The 19812-nt window shown below is 42.7% G+C and overlaps 1 pseudogene; it reads left to right on the forward strand.

Moving 5' to 3' along the window:
- The first annotated feature begins 917 nt into the window (after positions 1-917).
- Positions 918-18415, forward strand: LOC123104329 (uncharacterized; annotated as a pseudogene).
- Positions 18416-19812: the final 1397 nt, after the last annotated feature.

Genomic DNA, 19812 nt, shown 5'->3' on the forward strand with positions numbered 1-19812 from the left:
AATATTACTGTTCCTATACGACAAGAGAACATGTTGGCAGCGAGAGAGATGACTAAGCCAAACGCAGGAGAGAAGAGTACTTTTTACCATGGCATTTTTACTGTAGCCATAGCACCACGGCGCTCTCTAGACCAGCTGCGGCACTGTTCAGTGTTCACCGCGGCTGGCTGCCACCCTCCTCTCTTTACCAGCCCCGTGAAAAAGGGCCCGAATTCCAAGACACCACACCAAAAGACTGCCATCCTCCCTCTTCCTCTCCCACAAGCAAAAGATTTCTGTGCACTTGCTATACTGATCGTCTGATCCCCTCCCCTCACATTGATCGCTCATCTGCTCTGCTTTTCTGTCCCCTCTTCCTCTCCCACAAGCAAACGATTTCTGCGCACTTGCTATACTGATCGTCTGATCCCCTCCCCTCACATTGATCGCTCATCTGCTCTGCTTTCCTGTCCCCTCTTCCTCTCCCACACGCAAAAGATTTCTGCGCACTTGCTATACTGATCGTCTGATCCCCTCCCCTCACATTGATCGCTCATCTGCTCTGCTTTTTTGTCCCCTCTTCCTCTCCCACAAGCAAACGATTTCTGCGCACTTGCTATACTGATCGTCTGATCCCCTCCCCTCACATTGATCGCTCATCTGCTCTGCTTTTCTATCCCCTCTTCCTCTCCCACAAGCAAAAGATTTTTGCGCACTTGCTATACTGATCATCTGATCCCCTCCCCTCACATTGATCGCTCATCTGCTCTGCTTTTCTGCATTGACTGACCACAAGCGACTCCTCCCTCCTCCAGTCCAGACGGCCAAGGCCACAAACCAACCCCCTTCCTTCCATTCCTCCTCCCAAATGACGGCGGCCTGCTCCGGTGCTCGCGCATGAGCGGCTAGGACGATGCACGAGGCCGAGGGGGGAAGCCATGGGGGAGGCGGATTTGGAGGACGTGGTGCTCTCCTGGTCACTCCAGGAGATCAACAACGACGACCTCTATAGGGGGAAGGTACGCGCCGTGGTGCTCTCCGTGCGCCATTCATTCACCCCTCCTCTCGCCCGCCTCCGGAATCCGGATGATGATGATTTGTGCGGGCTTCACCCTTTTATCGGCTGAATCTGTGTGTGTATGGCACGAACTCTGGACAAGCGAGGTGTATGCTGCGTGTCTGTGCTAGGTTTAATTTAAATCTGGTGACTTTTTTCATTAATAGCGTTTAGTGCGCTGCCTTTTGTGTGTAATCGAAGCTGGGTCAGCTGTTGGATGTTCCAGATTGCGATGTGTGTGATCCGGCCGCTAGGGTTTAGGATGGGGTTTCTGTCCACGTGCCATGGAATGGAACTATAACTGCAATTAATTAGCATGTGCTGAGTGGGAGTGCCATTTCTGGACTGTCGTCTGATGGCAAGTGGCAACGCACGTAATTCTTGCACGCTAAGTGTTGGGTTTCAGGAAAAAAATCAGAAATTGTTGGATTTGAGGAAATTACATGTTGCTGTTGCTTGTTGCTGCCATCTGTGACTGATTTGGGCTAATACCATGGTTCTTTTTTTAGAGAATGTTTCTTATGTTACTGATGATGGAGCTGCACATTGCTGTAGAAAACAATGACACACTAATTTCATTATGTGACCACCATTTGTCAAGTGCCTCCAAAGAACTTTATTTGGTGGCAGATAGGTGATGTAGAAAACGATGACACAGCTATTGGATTTCAGGATTGTTGTCTGATGTCAAGTGGCAACGCACATAATTGTTGCACGCTAACTGTTGGACTTCAGGATTTTTTCCCCAGAAATTGTTGGATTTCAGGAAATTGCATGTTGCTGTTGTCTGTTGCTGCCATTTGTGACTGATTCAGGCTAATTACATGATTCTATTTTTAGAGAATGGTTCGTATGTTACTGTTGGAGGTGCACGTTGCTGTAGAAAATGATGACATACTAATTTCATCATGTGACCACCATTTGTCAAGTGCCTCCAAAAAACTTTATTATTAGATAATACTCCCTCCGTTCCTAAATACTTGTCTTTATAGGCATTTCAACAAGTGACTACATACGGAGCAAAATGAGTGAATCTACACTCTAAAATATGTCTACATACATCCGTATGTAGTAGTCATTTGAAATGTCTAGAAAGACAAATATTTAGGAACGCAGGGAGTACACTGTAAGTTTCAAACCGCTGTTGGAACATGATAGGTGCATAAGTCATGTATCATAATGATATGTATGCGTGATGTTGTACAATTTGGTGGCAGAAATTACAAACTGTCTTGCTACGAAAACAATTTCTATAGCTGAGTACAGCAACCTCCTTGTGATATGAGCCCTGTACTGATTCTTGCAGTAGATGACATTGATCATATAGCTCTTCTGTTTACATGCCATTTGTTGTGTGCTCAAGGAACTGTAGGAGAATCATCTTTTGCTAGCTATAATTATTTTTCATTTGGAAATGACCTCTTTTGTTTTTAGGTTGAGACTATTCCCTGCAACTTCAAGTCACTTGATCACTATCTCGCATCGTACCGTGTGCCTCTGATTGAAGAAACAAGATCATATCTGCGCTCATGCCTTGAACTCATCAGTCGAGCACCCTCGTCGAAAATACTTTCCATGGAGGTAGCAGGAAAGTCGAGATCATACTTTATGGATGTGGACTTTTGGGACAATGATGCTGGTTTCTCTACTGGGGCTTATTCTGCCAGGAATGGTGACATCTTTATTTTTTCTAGCATAAAACCTGAAGCTGCAGAGGACTTAAACCGCCATGGTGTCACACATTGCTTGGCAATGGTTACTGAGGTTTCTATCGATGATGAATACCAGAAGGGCTTCAGAGATAGTCAAAGTTGAAAATAATATTGATTTGGAAGAAGATTTGAACAAACTCAAACATGCAATATTTCTCAATAATATCACCACAAACATATGTGTATGGAAAGCACTTACCTTCGATGCACACATGAATGAAAATTTCACAATAATCAAGTCGCTCTTAGCCCCCACAAATCTGGTAATATGACATGCATACTCGTGTTTTAGTTTTACTTGCCATTTTCATTACCCAGTATAAATTAGTATGGGACCTAACCTTTTGAGCTCCTCTTTGACTACTCTGTTACAGGGTGAGGATATTTGCGGTATGTGTGTTAAGCAGGATGGGGGGTGTTTGGCTTCTTTCATAGAACAATTACTTTTGGTTAAGCTTAATCAATCACAAGTGGATGCTATTGAATCTGTCATCTCAGTTGTACAATGTGGGCATGTGAACCTCATGAAGCTTATATGGGGTCCACCAGGCACTGGAAAAACCAAGACGGTTAGCACTTTACTGTGGGTCTTGGCGTGTTTGAAATGCAGAACTCTTACTTGTGCTCCCACAAATGTTGCTGTTGTTGGAGTTTGCACTCGTTTCCTTCAAAACTTGAAGGATTTCAATCAGCGCACTAACAACATTGGTCTGCCTTCTTCTCTTGGAGATATCTTGTTATTGGGAAGCAGGTCTAACATGGACATCACCAAGGATCTTTAGGAGATTTTCTTGGATTTTCATGTCGACGAACTTGTGGAATGCTTTTCATTGTCGTCTGGATGGAACTACAGAATAGCTTCAATGATATCCCTTTTTGAAGACTCTGCTTCACGGTATAATATGCTTCTTGAGGATGATGGCAAAATTGATCCAGTGTGCTTTTTGGACTTCGTTAAGAAGCAATTTGATGTGATAGCAGTAGCTCTGAAAAGATGCATCATGAATTTGTGGGTTCACCTTCCTAGGAGGTGCTTTTCTCGTGACAGTGCCATAAATATATCTACATTGCTTCATATGCTGGAAATTTTGGTGCTCTTCTGTGCAACGTAGACTTGACTGATGAGGGCTTAAAAAGGGGACTTGGTTGCCTGTCAACTGAAAACTCTGTTTGTGCACAACCTATGTCTTCTATTGAAAAGGAACTGGATGGAGCAAGATCTTCATGCCTTAAATTGCTAAAGGATCTCCTACACTCGCTTAATTTACCCACTGGAGTAAACAAAAACTGGGTCCAGAACTACTGCATACATAATGCAACACTTTTTTTCTATACTACATCTAGCTCTTATCGGTTACATCACATGGAGATTGCACCCCTCGAAGTATTAATTGTTGATGAGGCTGCTCAAGTGCGGGAGTGTGAATTGGTGATCCCATTACGTCTGCATTGGTTAAAACATGTTGTTTTGGTAGGAGATGACTGTCAGCTGAGTGCAATGGTTAAAAGCAAAGTAAGGTTTTGCCTCACCCTCTTTATATTGTCTGAATTCATTTGTTAGTCATTGGCACATTTATCAACAAGATAAACTTATGATACTGAAATGCTAAGAATAGAAAATGTGACGGCCATATCTTTCTTTTATGTCTCATTGTTATTTATCTGTTTCGATAATGTTACTTACTTTCATTGGTTGTCTCTAGGTATGCAAAGAAGCTGGATTTGTGACAAGTTTATTTGAGAGATTGGTTATGCTCAAATTTGATAAGCATTTGTTGAATATACAGTATCGCATGAATCCTTGTATCAGCTTATTTCCAGATGCTCAGTTTTATGAGAGGAAGATTTTAGATGGTCCCAATGTCATGTCTCCTAGTTATAATAAGGATTACACGTGCCTCCCTTTTGGGAGCTACACGTTTATAAATCTCACTGATGGAAGGGAAGACACAGAGGGCATGGGAAACAGTCGCAGAAACATGGTTGAAGTTGCTGTTGTTTTGCACCTAATCAATACCATCTTTAAATGTATGTCTAAGCTGAACTCTATCCTTTCTTTAACCTTAATATCCTTTCTAGTTATTTTTTAAGAAGCTACTTGGGCATGGGATCTTTAGAAGCTGACGTGATCTGCCGTTCTTGTATTGCATACTGCATGACCTTCATTGGTAGAAAGGTGTTCACCACAATAGTGTACGTTTGAGAGTCCAGTTTTCTATGTGTATCTCTTGATATGGTTAATTACATCAACCCGACTTTATTAGATTTCAATTCTACTGCCCTGTTCGGTAAACAATGTATTTTTATTTTGAAAAAAGAGAGCATTAGATAGATGACATGAAAGATGAAGCATTATGCTCTATCAGAGTTGTTTGGCCATTGCCTGGACCCGCCTTGGTAACTTCTATTATCATCGGACTTCGTAGTTGAAAAGCAATGATATGTCAATGATTTGGTGACACGGAATCAACTTAAATTTGTTGAAGAATATTCTTTCAATAGCCTTGTCAAATAATTGATCCATAATGATCAGTAAGCATGCCACCTAAGTTTTTTCTGCAGCTTGGAAAAGGACAGACCAAGGGCTCAACATCGGTGTGGTCTCTCCATATAACGCTCAAGTTGATGCAATTAAAAATCGACTTGGCCAAAAATATAATACATGTGATGGCTTTCATGTGCGAGTGAAGTCCATTGATGGTTTCCAGGGAGAAGAGGATGATATAATAATACTATCAACTGTTAGTTCCAACGGGAGAGGAGTTGTTGGATTTCTTGCTGATAATCGAAGAACAAATGTTGCTCTTTCTAGAGCAAGGTGTGCATCAATTTTTTTGCGGTCCCTTGTTTTATTGCTGTTCAAAGTATGTCAGACTGATGATAGAAATTATCTGATGGATGCTTTATTCATACAGGCACTGTCTTTGGATTGTTGGGAATGCTCATACACTTCATAAAAGTGGGACCGAATGGACAGACCTTGTTGCTGATGCAGAGAGACGTAAATGTATTTTCAGTGCCACTAATGACGCAACCATCTGTAGGTTGGTTTTGCTAGTAAAGCAAGACCTTGATGAACTTGAGGATCTTCTTAGTGCTGAATCAGCGGTTTTCAGCAATACCAGATGGAAGGCAAGTGCCATGGTTTCAGCCAGTTTGGCTTTGAACTACTTTCTTATTTTCTAATATGCGGTTGCACTTAAATTACCCAGAATGCAAACCACATGTATATGCATTTGTTTTATGAGACTCATGCTTGTTGTCAGGTAGTTAGGGTTTACTGAATATACAGTTCCTTTATAGTGTGATTTTTTTGTGTTCATGATAGATCTGTTTTTTACTTTTTGGAGTCATGTATGTGGTTCACTTGTCTCTCCTAGGCTGGTTGCTCTGCAATTGGATTGTGAGAGGTTTGTAAATAAGATTTTCAGGACATGTGCTACTTTGTGAAGCTCCTAATTTTCTTGAAGTACACAATGTTCATTTTTCTTGTACACATTCTTTCTCATGTTCCATTTTTTGTATTCATGTATTCGACAGGTCATTCTTAGCGACGAGTTTAGAAAGTCTTTCACCAAACTAAAATCACCACAGCTCAGGAAGGAAGTACTCCAAAATCTTATCAAACTTGGAGATGGTTGGAGGACAACAGTCAAGAACCTTGATATGCCTGGTGTTTCTCATCTTGTAAAAGTATACAAGGTCTGGGACTTGTATCTTGTTTGGAGTACTGACATTGATAAAACTGAAAGAACGTATTCCCAGATAATAAGAATTTGGGACCTACTGTCACAGCAAAATGTTGCAAGGATTGTTCAACGCCTCGAGAATCTATTCTAGATGTACACGGATGATTACCTGGATCATTGCAGGAGAGTGCAGGCACAAGGGTATGAGTTTTTTTATTGTTAATGGGCTATAATCAGGTTTCTTAGATTTGTTATACCTCTGATACTTACAGATATGAACTGTCTGTAAATAGTTCATGCCTACAAATGAATTGCCTGAAGACATTCTTCTAATCTTTGCCCTCCTTTTTGTTGTGGATAACAGGAAACTGGAGGTTCCAATGGTTTGGGATATTGTGCATGATATTATCCGCTATAACAAGGATTGCAAAGCTGATGCTCATGAAGAGCATGATCCCATGGATACATCATATGGCATGGAGAATTCAAAAGTTAGTGAAAGCTTCCTACTGATGAAATTCTACTCTTTATCATCTCGAATGGCAAAGCATTTGCTGACAGCTACTGATGGGTCTGAAATCGACATCCCCTTTGAACTGACGGATGAAGAGAAGGTGATAATCCAATTCCCGCTCACTAGTTTTATAGTTGGGAGGTCAGGCACTGGAAAAACCACTGTACTGACAATGAAACTGATTCAAAACGAGCAACAGTCATTGATTGCATCGCAAGGTTTAAATTTGGATGGAGTTGATTTATCAGGGGTAGATGACAATAATATTATGTCAACAAAGAATGGAGGAGAAAGTTCTGTGAAACAAGTATTTATCACTGTAAGCCCAAAGCTATGTTCAGCCATAAAAGATCACATCTGCAAACTTAAAAGGTAAGTCAGTTGAATTGAAACCCCTATTTAAAAGTATTACATATGTTTACACCATTTTGGAAATTATTTTTATAGGACTATTTAAGTGGACAGAAATGTGTGCATGAGTTGGCTCAATTTTTTTCCCACTATACTTCTTTCTGTTAGAGGTAGTGAGGGTAGGCCTTGAATGTTGCTGGGCTAGGCGTGCACTCAGCCACTCACATGACTAGCCCACTGAGCCATGCTTGGTGCTCTTTTGTGAAATTATACATTGCATGTGGGTTCAATGATTTCTTATGAAGATACTCGCTTTGCTTCTTTTATGTTTTGTACCAACAATAATCCTTGTATTAATTCCAATTTATTTTAACCCTTTACAGATTTGGCACCGGTGATGTCTCTGACCAGTCTAGCATTCTTCACATGCATGACATCATGGATGACCTGGAAGAGTTTACAGAAATTCCTGACAGTTTTTGTGATCTACCTCACGGGCACTATCCTCTTACTATAACACACCGTAAGTTTTTGATGATGCTTGATGGAACATGCCATACATCTTTTTTTGATGCGTTTTATGGTGAAATGAAGTCTAGCTTTGAGAGAGGACATTCAAGATCTCGTGCAGTGCATACTTTTATTGAATTGAAGGAAGTTACCTATGAAAAATTTGCTACTTCCTACTGGCCTCGTTTTAATGCAGACCTGACAAAAAAATTGATGCGTCCACTGTCTTCACTGAAATAATTTCTCATATAAAGGACGCATATCAAGCAAGCAGGCCTTATACTGGCAAACTGGACAGACAAGATTATGTGATGCTCGCTGATAAAAGAATTTCATCTTTGAACAATGAGATGAGAGATAGAATTTATGATATATTCCTTGAATATGAGAGTATGAAATGCACTACCAGGGAGTTTGATTTGTCAGATTTTGTAAATAGTCTTCACAGCAGTCTTGTATCTGAGGGCTACAATGGAGATATGGTGGATTTTTTTTACATAGATGAGGTGCAGGATCTCACCATGACACAAATAGCACTTCTTAAGTATGTCTGTATGAACATCAAGGAAGGCTTTCTTTTTGCTGGTGACACTGCACAGACTATAGCAAGGGGTATCGATTTCAGGTTTGAAGATATCCATTCACTTTTTTATACTGCATTCCTCGCAGAAAATGAAGCGTCTAATGAAGGACTTAAACATGGGAAAAGAGTCCATCTCTCACATATGTTCCAACTATCACAGAATTTCCGCACACATTGTGGCATCCTCCGTATGGCACAAAGTATCATGAGCCTTCTGTACTTCTTTTTCCCATCAAGTGTTGATAAGCTTAATCCAGAGACTGGACTTGTACATGGAGAAGCTCCTGTGCTGCTGGAGTCTGATAATGATGAGAATGCAATTATGACTATTTTTGGAGAAAGTAAAAGTAAACATGGTAACCTGCATGGGTTTGGTGCCGAGCAAGTCATATTAGTTCGTGATGATGCTACCAAAAAACAAATTATTGATCTTGTTGGTAAACAAGCTCTTGTTTTGACTATTGTTGAATGTAAGGGCCTTGAGTTTCAGGTATGGGCCTATATATTCAGTTTCATCTGTGTTCATTTTGCAAAATATTTTAACTGTAAAACGTGGTGTTTCAAAATGTCAAGTATACTCACTTCTGAGATATTTTCTAGGATGTGCTGTTGTACAACTTCTTTGGTTCGTCGCCTTTAAGAAACAAATGGAGAGTTCTCTACGGCTACATGGAAGATAAATATATTATAGCACACTCGGAGCAGATCTCTCATCCTGGTTTCGACAGAAGCAAGCATTATCTTCTCTGTTCAGAGCTGGAGCAACTCTATGTTGCAATCACACGCACTAGGCAAAGACTCTGGATATGTGAAAATACAGATGATTAATGTCGACCAATGTTTGACTACTGGAAGAAGTTGTGTATTGTAGAAGTTAGATCACTTGATTCTACCCTCATTCGGGCAATGCAGACAGGGAGCAGCAGTGATGATTGGAGGCTACGGGGAACCAAGGTTGGTGATCTTTGCTTGTTTGGTCTGGAAAGCCAATTTTAGTTACCATGCTATGCATTATGTTGCCTACTGAGTGATTTTTTGCATGTTCTTAATCTTGTGAAATTCATGTTTTTTGGTCTCACAGTTGTTCTATGCACACAAATTCTTTGTTAGTCGGGTCACGGCGTGTACCTACTTACAGTTTTTCTGTTCTTCACTTTTACCATTGTTATTCCATCCACAAGTTCTCTCTCTTTTCCTTTTGTAGTTATTCAATGAGGGGCAATTCGAAATGGCTACTATGTGTTTCGAAAAGGCCGGTGATGCACACAGAGAGAAGTGGGCAAGAGCTGCTGGACTTGTAGCGACCGCTGACCTTGTCATCTCAAAAAATTTGGAGTTGGGCAAGGCTTCATTGCAAACAGCATCAGAGATTTACGAGTCCATAGGCATGCATGAGAAAGCTGCTACTTGCTATATCAAATTAGGTGACTACAAAAAAGCAGGTCTGCTAACTCTCCATAATTCCCAAGATGTATCCATACTTTTGAGTTCTCATCATTCCATAACGTTTTACAAATGATAGTTTGTTCTTAAAAAGTTTCCATATAAGTAAATGTCATCAGATTTCAAAACATTTATTCGAAATGAAATCCCTCCATAAATTGCAGACATGCTAATTTTTAGCTTTGATATGGATAATTTTTAGCTCTGTCTGGCACTCTGACTAAACATTGTGTTCCTTGCATTGCCATAGGTATGGTCTATACGCAAAAATGTGGTATTTCTAGACTTGAGGAAGCTAGTGACTGTTTTGCTAGGGCTGAATGCTGGTCGGAGGCAGCTGAAATGTTTTTGAAAGCTAAATGTTACACCAAGTGTTTCTCCATGTGCTCGAAAGGAAAACAATTATACAATCTGGGCTTGCAGTTTGTGCAACAGTTAAAGGAGGAACATTCACTTGAGAATTCAAAATCCTTGGAGGTTTCTACAATCAGAATGAAGTATCTGGATAATTGTGCTCAACATTATTTTGAGCGTGGTGACATAAAGAATATGATGCTCTTTGTTAAAGCTTTCAGCTCTATGGATCATGTACGGGTGTTCCTAAATTCTAGAAATCTTATTGATGAACTATTGAGTTTAGAGATGGAAATGGGTGATTTCCTAGAAGCTGCAGGAATAGCAAAGCATAAAGGAGATGTCTTACTGGAGGTAGACATACTCGAGAAGGCAGATTTGTTTGAGGATGCAACACGGCTTCTCCTCCTCCATATCATTGTGGGTTCCTTGTGGTCTTCAAATAGTAGGGGGTGGCCTCCCAAAAGATATGCAGAGAAGGCAAAGTTGCTTGCAAAAGCCAAAGAGATGGCAAAAAAGGTCTCTGAGTGCTTCTACTGCTTTGTTTGCGTCGAAGCTGATGCACTGTCAGATGTGAATAAGTCTCTTTCCAGTTTGAATTGCACTTTGCTTGAGGGCAGAAAATGTGCAAACTTACTAGTTGAACTTGTTGCTTCCCGTTCAATCCTTGATGTTCATCTTCAGTCTCGAGCCTCTGGATACAAGATAGAATTAGGGCCAGGATCTGAAGATGAAAATAGCTGTAATGATATGCTGGCCTCTAACCAGATGTCACCCCAAACTCTGTTTTATGCCTGGAATCGCTGGAAGTCGATCATAATCAAAGTACTATCTCATCTTTGCCACACCGATGGTCCAGAATTAAATGACTATGCAGTTGTGTATGAAGATCTTTTTGCCAAGTACTTCGGATTGAGAAAAGATGGTGAAGGTGACAGATATGTTGTGCTGAACATGAATGCAAGTTGGCTTTCCAACGCTGGCAGGAATTCTTTGCAGCAAGACAGCAACAGATGTTTATTGGGTGCCTCCGAGTGTCATTCATGTGCTCAGTGTTTCTGGATGAATGAGCTGTCTTCTGTTGGTTTCAGTGTACTTAAGAAGTTGGAGTCAATTGTTCAAATTTCTCGAAAGTCGGCATCTTGGTATACCCTGGTCAGAACTGTCCTTATCATACATGAGATAGAAAAGTTTTTGGAAGAACCACAGTTCAGCATGCCAAAAGGTTCCATGAAGTTAAGAAGCTTTTTTGTTCTCTGCGGGCGTCGATTCTTTGAGCTAGTTTTTCTTGTGTGGAGAGATGGGACAAAGGGGAGCCTCTCGCATGTACTTGACTCACCAGCTGCATATGGATTGATTGTTGATTCTCTTAGTGCAAATCTTCGCCCAGCAAATAAAAATTTGACTTATGGGCATCTTGGGAGAACAACCATGCTTCTGCTTCATACAGCACAATTGGACGAAGTGCTACTTTCAAGACTACTACAGTACCTGGGCAATAATTCTGAGTGGGCAGGTTTTTTTCGATATTTCAAGAGATTTATTGACAGTGGTCGCAATAGATCATCCTTGATCTTCAACTTTAAGCTTGCTCTTGAGTTTACCTTAAGTGTGAAGTGGAAGGATGAACTAGACTACATATCCCCGGCATGTTATATGGGTCTTATGGAGTGCCTTGGTTTCTTGGCTTCATCATGCTTTGTACAGAATGATTTTATGTGCTGGATGAAATCTCTGTTGGTCAATATGCTGGAGTGCCGTACCAGCAAGGCTTTCATTGACACCTGCCTGGTATCTAAGTCAAGCCCAGATTCTGGTCTTGATGGTGTGGAACACTTATCAGGCCGTTTCATATACGAGACAATTATTACTATCTTGACGACCAAGCATATGCTCCAGGAATGGGTACATAAGACTTCATGTCCTTCCAGTACTTCATACAAAGCAGTCCTCCTGAGACTAGTTGTTACACTTTATCCTCTGATCCTTACTCTTTCTCTTGGGAAGTGCTATGAGGTCACACGTAACCTTGTGAGGAATGAAGTATTTAAGGATTTACCTTTGGAGTTCTCTAAGAAGATTGAAGATGCTTTGAAAATGAGGGCTTGCACACCGAGCAACTTCATAAGAGTGCTTGCTGATGCACTTGCCGCAATCGGAGATCATATGGTAGTTATTGGTTCACCCAAAAGCCCAGTAATATGTCGAAACTTGAATGCCTATATAATAAGCAAGGAGGATTTGCATGATGTTCCGAAGATAATGGCTCTTCTGCGTCTTGAAGAACCAAGTTCTGTGAAACAAGAGACTCCATTGCCGGAAAAATATGATGGTAGCAAGCGTCCTGAAGAACCAAGTTCTGTAAAGCAAGAGACCCCACTGCCAGAAAATTCTAATGGTAGCAAGCTAAAAATGTTATTTCTGGAAACATTCCTGTGAATGTAGAGTTAGTAAAGATAGGAATCAGTTCGAGAAAGAAAAAATCAACTGATGTCCTTGTGCCTGTAGAGGTATTTGTTAAGTATATATGTTGTGTTTGTCTTGTACAGGCCCAGGCCCATAGTCTAGAGTGAGGCCCAGGCCCATGTAACCTTGTATATATCTCTCTACTCCTCAATATAGAAAACTGTTCGGTCATTCTCTCTTCCTCACGTTTTCTAACATGGTATCAGACCAGGACCAAACCCTAGTCCCTCTTCCAGCCGCCACCCATGAAATCACCGCCGGTGAGGTGATTCAGGCGGATCTGTCTGGTGAGGAGACAACCACATCGCTGCCCCATCCCATCTTCATCATCAACCTGTAGGAGCTGCTCTCCAGCAGCTCCTCTGTGTGTCCTCACAGCTGCTCTGTGAGAATACTTCCCCTGCTCTCCAGCAGCCATTTCCAGCAAGCTCTTGGTGCCTTCCCTGCTCTACAGCAAGCTCCAGGCGTTCCCCTTCTATCCAGCAAGATCCAGCAAGCTCCACCTTCTATCCAGTGAGATCCAGCTCCTGTTTGTGGCTGTCTGCTGCTCTTCTCTTGTTGCTGCCTGCAGCTGCTATCAGATTGGGTGTTTCCAGCTGCTGGCCGCTCACCACTATGGCAAGAAATGATTTCGGATTTGGTTCTTTGATCATAGATATCAAGCTTGATGGTTCAAACTACAGGGAATGGGCATTTTCTGCCCGGACTGTCTTGAGGACGGCTGGTTTTGTTTCTCATCTGACAGATGATCCACCTAGTCCAAATGATGATGCAGCAAGGAAGTCTTGGCAAAAGATCGATGATCGTGTGATGGGAGTTTTAATTCTGGGTGTTGAACCCTCACTCCGAATGAGTCTTGAGCATCACACTTCAGCTAAAGAGATATGGAAGTACTTTGAGCAGCGCTACCTTCAGCCCAGCAGTGCACTTCATTTCTCCTTGTTGCAGAATTTACACAACACTCGGCAGCCAGAAGACATGTCCATAGAAGAGTACTATGGAGCTTTCACTCGCATCACTGGGCAGCTAGGTTCCATGGTTCCAAAGGGTAATTCTGGTTGTGAGTCATGTGCAGCAAAGGAAAAGTATGACCATCAGACTCTCATGTTTCAGTTTGTGATGGGTCTCAAGCCAGACTTTGAGAACATTCGCACTCAATTGCTTGGTCGTACGACTCCTCCCACCTTGACAGAGGCACTTGCTAGCTTGATCGCTGAGGAGACTCGTCTCCGTTCTCTTGGGGCTACTTCTGCGCAGACTCTACACACTAGTGTTCTGGCTTTTCCTCAGCGGCCAGGTGCCTCCAAGGCCACACCTTCAGCTGTCGTCTGCTCGTTCTGCAAGAAGGCAGGACACCACAGAGATGGTTGTTTCAAGCTTCATCCAGAGCTGTTAGCTGAGTTTCAGGCTAGACGGGCCCTCAATCAGCAGCGTCGTGCACCCCAGGCTCCTTATCAGCAGCAAGCGAGGGGTGCTTCTGCATCTGTTCTCTCTCAGCCCGCTGTTGCTGCAACCCAGCCTTGGGTTCTGGACTCTGGAGCTTCTTTCCATGTGACCTCTGATCGCTCTCAGCTTGTGTCTTGCCAGCCAGTGCGGGATGGTGCCTCTGTTCAGACTGCTGATGGTACACCTTGTTCTATTACTCATCAGGGTTCTCTTTGCACATCCAAGTTTTCTGTTCCTGCCATCTCCTTTGCTCCAGAGCTGTCCATGAATCTTATGTCTGTTGGCCAGCTTGCTGATATGAACTACTTTGTTGGTTTTGATGACTCATTTTGTTATGTGCAGGACCGTCAGAGCAAGAGGGTCATTGGAACTGGCCATCGCCGTAGAGGATCCACATCCCTCTACATCCTTGACACCTTACACCTTCCTTCAGCTTCCACCACATCCGCGTTCCGGATGGCTGCATCAACATCAAGATCCACTTCGTCGTTTTCTTTTGCCCAGTGGCACCATCGCTTAGGTCACTTGTGTGGTTCTCGTTTATCTACCCTTGTTCGACAAGGTGTTTTGGGTCATGTTTCCATAGATGCTGGTTTTCACTGTAAGGGTTGTAATCTAGGGAAACAAATACAGCTTCCATACTCTTCCAGCACTACTCATTCTAGTCATCCTTTTGATTTAGTGCACTCTGATGTATGGGGTCCTTCCCCCTTTGTTTCGAAAGGTGGCCACAAACATTATGTCATATTTGTTGATGATCACTCTCGACATACTTGGTCTATTTTATGAAGCATCGTTCTAAGTTGTTTTCTATATATAAGGCTTTTGTACATATGGTCCATACTCAGTTTTCCAGTGTTGTTCGTGTTTTTTGTTCTGACTCCGGGGGGAGTATCTATCTATTGCTTTTCGCGAGTTTCTCTCATCTGAGGGTACTCTCCCTCAGCTTTCATGCCCTGGTGCCCATGCTCAGAATGGCGTTGCTGAGCGTAAGCATCGCCATATTGTTGAGACAGCTCGTACCCTTCTGATTTCTTCCTTTGTCCCCACTCATTTTTGGGGTGAAGCTATCTCAACTGTTGTTTATCTTATCAATCTCCAACCTTCTACTCGCCTTGAAGGCAAGTGTCCTGGTGAGGTTTTGTTTGGTTCTCCTCCCACGTATGACCACCTCCGTGTCTTTGGTTGTACTTGTTATGTTCTTTTAGCACCTCGTGAGCGTACCAAGTTGACTGCTCAGTCTGCTCAGTGTGTCTTCCTTGGATATAGTCTTGAACATAAGGGCTACCGTTGCTATGATTCTTCTGCTCGCCGCATTCGCTTTTCTCACGATGTCACTTTTGTTGAGGATCAACCCTTCTTCTATTCCCCTTCCACTAAACCATCATCCTCAACTTCTTTAGAGTCTACCTCGTTTCTTTCACTTCCACCTATATTTTTAGATGAGTCCATAGCTGAACAACCTTCCTCTGTCCTAACATCAGAACCATCTCCACCACATGTTTCATCTCCTTCCTCACCAGCTCCTTTCTCTCTTCCACTAGCTCCACCTCTAGATAGTCTTCCTTTCCATTACACTCGTCGTTATTCTACTCCTCCAGTCAGTACTTTCCATTACACTCGTCGTTCTAAAGTTCCATGTGACACGCAGTCATCTATGCCTTTGTCTTCTACTCCTCCAGCCAGTACTACTGATCCTTGCACTGACGGCTCTTCTCTAGCAACGCGATACAAAAAGGACTTATATGCAGGGGCTGTTTCTGAGCCTAGTACCTATCAGGAGGCAGTTGTGTCACCTGAGTGGCAACTGGCTATGTCTGAGGAGCTTGCAGCCTTAGAGCGTACTGGTACATGGGATTTGGTACCATTACCTCCTCGTTCAGTCCCTATCACTTGCAAATGGGTGTATAAGGTTAAAACCAAGTCAAATGGTTCTGTGGAACGCTACAAGGCTCGCCTTGTTGCAAGAGGTTTTCAGCAGTCTCATGGGAAAGATTATGATGAGACGTTTGCTCCTGTTGCTCACATGACTTCAGTTCGAACTCTAATTGCTGTGGCTGCTACTCGGTCATGGAAAATTTCCCACATGGATGTGAAGAATGCCTTCCTTCATGGTGATTTACATGAGGAAGTTTATATGCAGCCACCTCCAGGTATCAAGGTTCCATCAGGTCATGTTTGTCGTCTTCGAAAGGCTCTTTATGGGCTTAAGCAAGCCCCTCGTGCCTGGTTTGAGCGGTTCAGTTCTGTGATTCAAGCTGCCGGTTTTTCTCCTAGTGAACATGACCCTGCACTCTTCATTCATACATCTGAGCATGGCCGTACATTGCTTCTACTTTATGTAGATGACATGTTGATCACTGGAGATGATGTTGGGTATATTGATTTTGTTAAGAAAAAATTGAGTGAACAATTCAAGATGTCAGATTTGGGGTCTCTCAGCTATTTTCTCGGGATTGAGGTCGAGCACACCGATGATGGTTACTATATCTCCCAGCAAAAGTACACTCAGGATTTGATTCTTCGCTCAGGTCTCACTGACACGCGCATTGCTGCTACACCTATGGAGCTTCATCTGCAGTTGCGTCCTACTGATGGCACTCCTCTTGAGGATCCCTCTCGCTATCGTCACATTGTCGGCAGTCTAGTGTACCTCACAGTGACCAGACCTGACATCGCACATGCAGTCCATATTCTCAGTCAATTTGTCTGTGCTCCCACCTCAGTTCATCATGGTCACCTATTCCGAGTCCTTAGGTATTTAAGGGGAACTACATCTCGCCGCTTGTTCTATGCTAATTCCAGTCAGCTCCAGCTTCATGCTTACTCTGATTCCACTTGGGCGAGTGATCCTATTGATCGTCGCTCGGTCACTGGCTATTGCATATTTCTTGGTACATCTCTCATTGCATGGAAATCAAAGAAGCAAACTGCTGTGTCTCGCTCCAGCGCCGAGGCAGAGCTTAGGGCTCTCTCTACTACTACAGCAGAGATTGTATGGCTTCGCTGGCTATTGGATGATCTTCGTGTCTTATGTCATACACCAACACCTCTTCTTTGTGACAACACTGCTGCTATTCAGATTGCTAATGATCCAGTCAAGCATGAGTTGACCAAACACATTGGTGTGGATTCCTTTTTCACTCGATCTCATTGTCAACAATCCACTGTCAAGCTACAATATGTCCCATCAGAGCTTCAAGTCACAGATTTGTTCACCAAGGCACAAACTAGAGATCAGCATAGGTTTCACACTCTCAAACTTGGTGTATCAGATGCTCCTGACCCACCTTAAGTTTGAAGGGGGGTGTTAAGTATATATGTTGTGTTTGTCTTGTACAGGCCCAGGCCCATAGTCTAGAGTGAGGCCCAGGCCCATGTAACCTTGTATATATCTCTCTCCTCCTCAATACAGAAAACTGTTCGGTCATTCTCTCTTCCTCACGTTTTCTAACAGTATTAAAGGTAGAGGGTTTGAGAAAGACAGATTCAACTGGTATCTTTGACACTCTCTGGAAGAAGCTTGATACTTTTCTACGCGATGAGGAAGGCCATGTGAGTTTCATATATGTTATAATAATGCTTACTTTGTTGTCTTCCAGTTTGTCCCATTGTTGGCAGGTGCCAAGTAATCCTAACAGCTAATTTCTGCAGAAAGATGCAAGGGTTGTCATTCAATTTCTTAGAGATGCCCTTCCATGGCTGGAAACATGCGTTCTAGCATTGGTTGATAAAGATCTTGATGAACACTATCTGGAAGAGATCAAGCACATCTGCAGTGAGTTCGAAAAGCTTCCTGACAGGTAAGCAAGTGTTAATTTGGGGTCAGCTTTATCTAGATTATTATATGCTATATTGTAATTGATAGGCATGTGTGAGTAATAACATCCTCTCTTTTCTGCATGATATGTACCACCTTTCTAGTCTAGTGCAAGACATGTCTTGTGAGAATTTACCTTACCACTTGCGCGTGTGAAAATTCACAGGACGGACAAAAAAGCGGTGGATGACCTATACTCGAAGTGGGGAGGTGCTAGGAAGACACTGCAGCAGGTCATCTGCCTTGTGATTGGTTCAGGGTCATGCACGGATAGTTTTCGCCAATGCCAGGATGAGAGGCGCGAGGGGAAAGACCCCAGGCTCTGCCTCCTGAAACTTCCCACAGACTGCTTATTCAAAACTTGCCCAGCTGATGAGCGGTCTAGAACGGGAGAAGCTGCCTCAACTTCAACAAAGGCGGCGCAAAAGCAGAAGAGCAAGAAGAAATCCAAGAGGATGAAGAAGCCTGACAAGGGGCGTGGCAAGAAGTGAGCTGCTATAGTTAGTTTAACCACCTTCAAGAAAATATTTGCGTGCATTGGGGAAGGTTTGTATCGTAAAACCATTGGGAAGACAGCAGAAATGTGTTGCTTCACGTCTGGCCAAGGAATGTAACTGTTGAACCGGCACAAGACATTTGTTTGTACCCATGCATCACTATGAAGTTCCCCTTAGATTATTCATGTTGAATGAACGCTGCTTACAAGAAGTGTTGGGCCCTTTCTTGTGCAATAGCGGAAAACGTCTTACCTCGACTAGAGGAGACGCTGCGTATATATTAGGCAGGGGTGCGAGTCTTGGAGATCGCATACAGTTGAGATACGGGAGAGATTACAACTTGGAGAATAAGCTAGGTAGAGATAGAGTTATAGTTACAGAAGATAAACATCTCCTAGCTAAATAACCGAGGACTCCTAGTGCGGCTTGCTAACCTGCACGTCTGAGTTTAACACCCTCCCTTAATCACAACTTCATCAAGTTGAGATTATGCTTGAAATCTTCAAAACTGCTTGTAGGCAAAGGCTTTGTAAATCCATCTGCAAGTTGATCTCTGGAATGCACAAAGCGAATGTCAAGTTGCTTCTGAGCAACTGTTTCTGTGACAAAATGAAAATCTATCTCGATATGCTTTGTCCTGGCATGGAACACCGGATTTGCAGAGAGATACGTTGCACCAAGGTTGTCACACCACAAGCAAGGAGCCTGCTTACTTTGTATGCCAAGTTCCTTCAGCATGGACTGAACCCATATTATCTCTGCTGTAGCATTTGCTAATGCCTTATACTCAGCCTCTGTGCTTGACCTGGATACAGTAGCCTGTTTACGTGCACACCACGATATCAAATTTGGTCCATAGAATACTGCAAAACCACCAGTTGAGCGTGTGTCATCAAGGCAGCCAGCCCAGTCAGAGTCAAAAAATGCACTGACAAGAGTGAATGGTGATTTGCTGAAGTTCAGTCCCAAGCTCAAAGTATGCTTAACATATCGAATAATACGTTTCGCAGCTGTCAAATGAACATTGGTGGGTGCATGAAGAAAATGGCATACTTTGTTTACAGCAAAGGAAATATCAGGTCTGGTGAGTGTGAGATACTGAAGGGCTCCTACCAGACTTCTGTATTTGGTGCTGTCCTCTTGATTCAAAGCCTCACCTTCTACAAGAGATAATTTTTCTGAGCTAGATAATGGGGTAAGTGAGGGCTTACATCCCTGCAGTCCAGCTTTCTTAATCAGATCAGTTGCATATTTTTCTTGTGAGAGGAGAAGTCCATCCTTGTGTTTCTTCACCTCAATCCCAAGAAAGTAATGCAAGTCACCAAGATCCTTTAGAGCAAAGTCTGCACTCAAATCCTTAAGAAGTCCTGTGATTGCTTCATCAGATGAGC

Source organism: Triticum aestivum, chromosome 5A (assembly GCF_018294505.1).
Source record: "Triticum aestivum cultivar Chinese Spring chromosome 5A, IWGSC CS RefSeq v2.1, whole genome shotgun sequence".
Lineage (NCBI taxonomy): Eukaryota > Viridiplantae > Streptophyta > Magnoliopsida > Poales > Poaceae > Triticum > Triticum aestivum.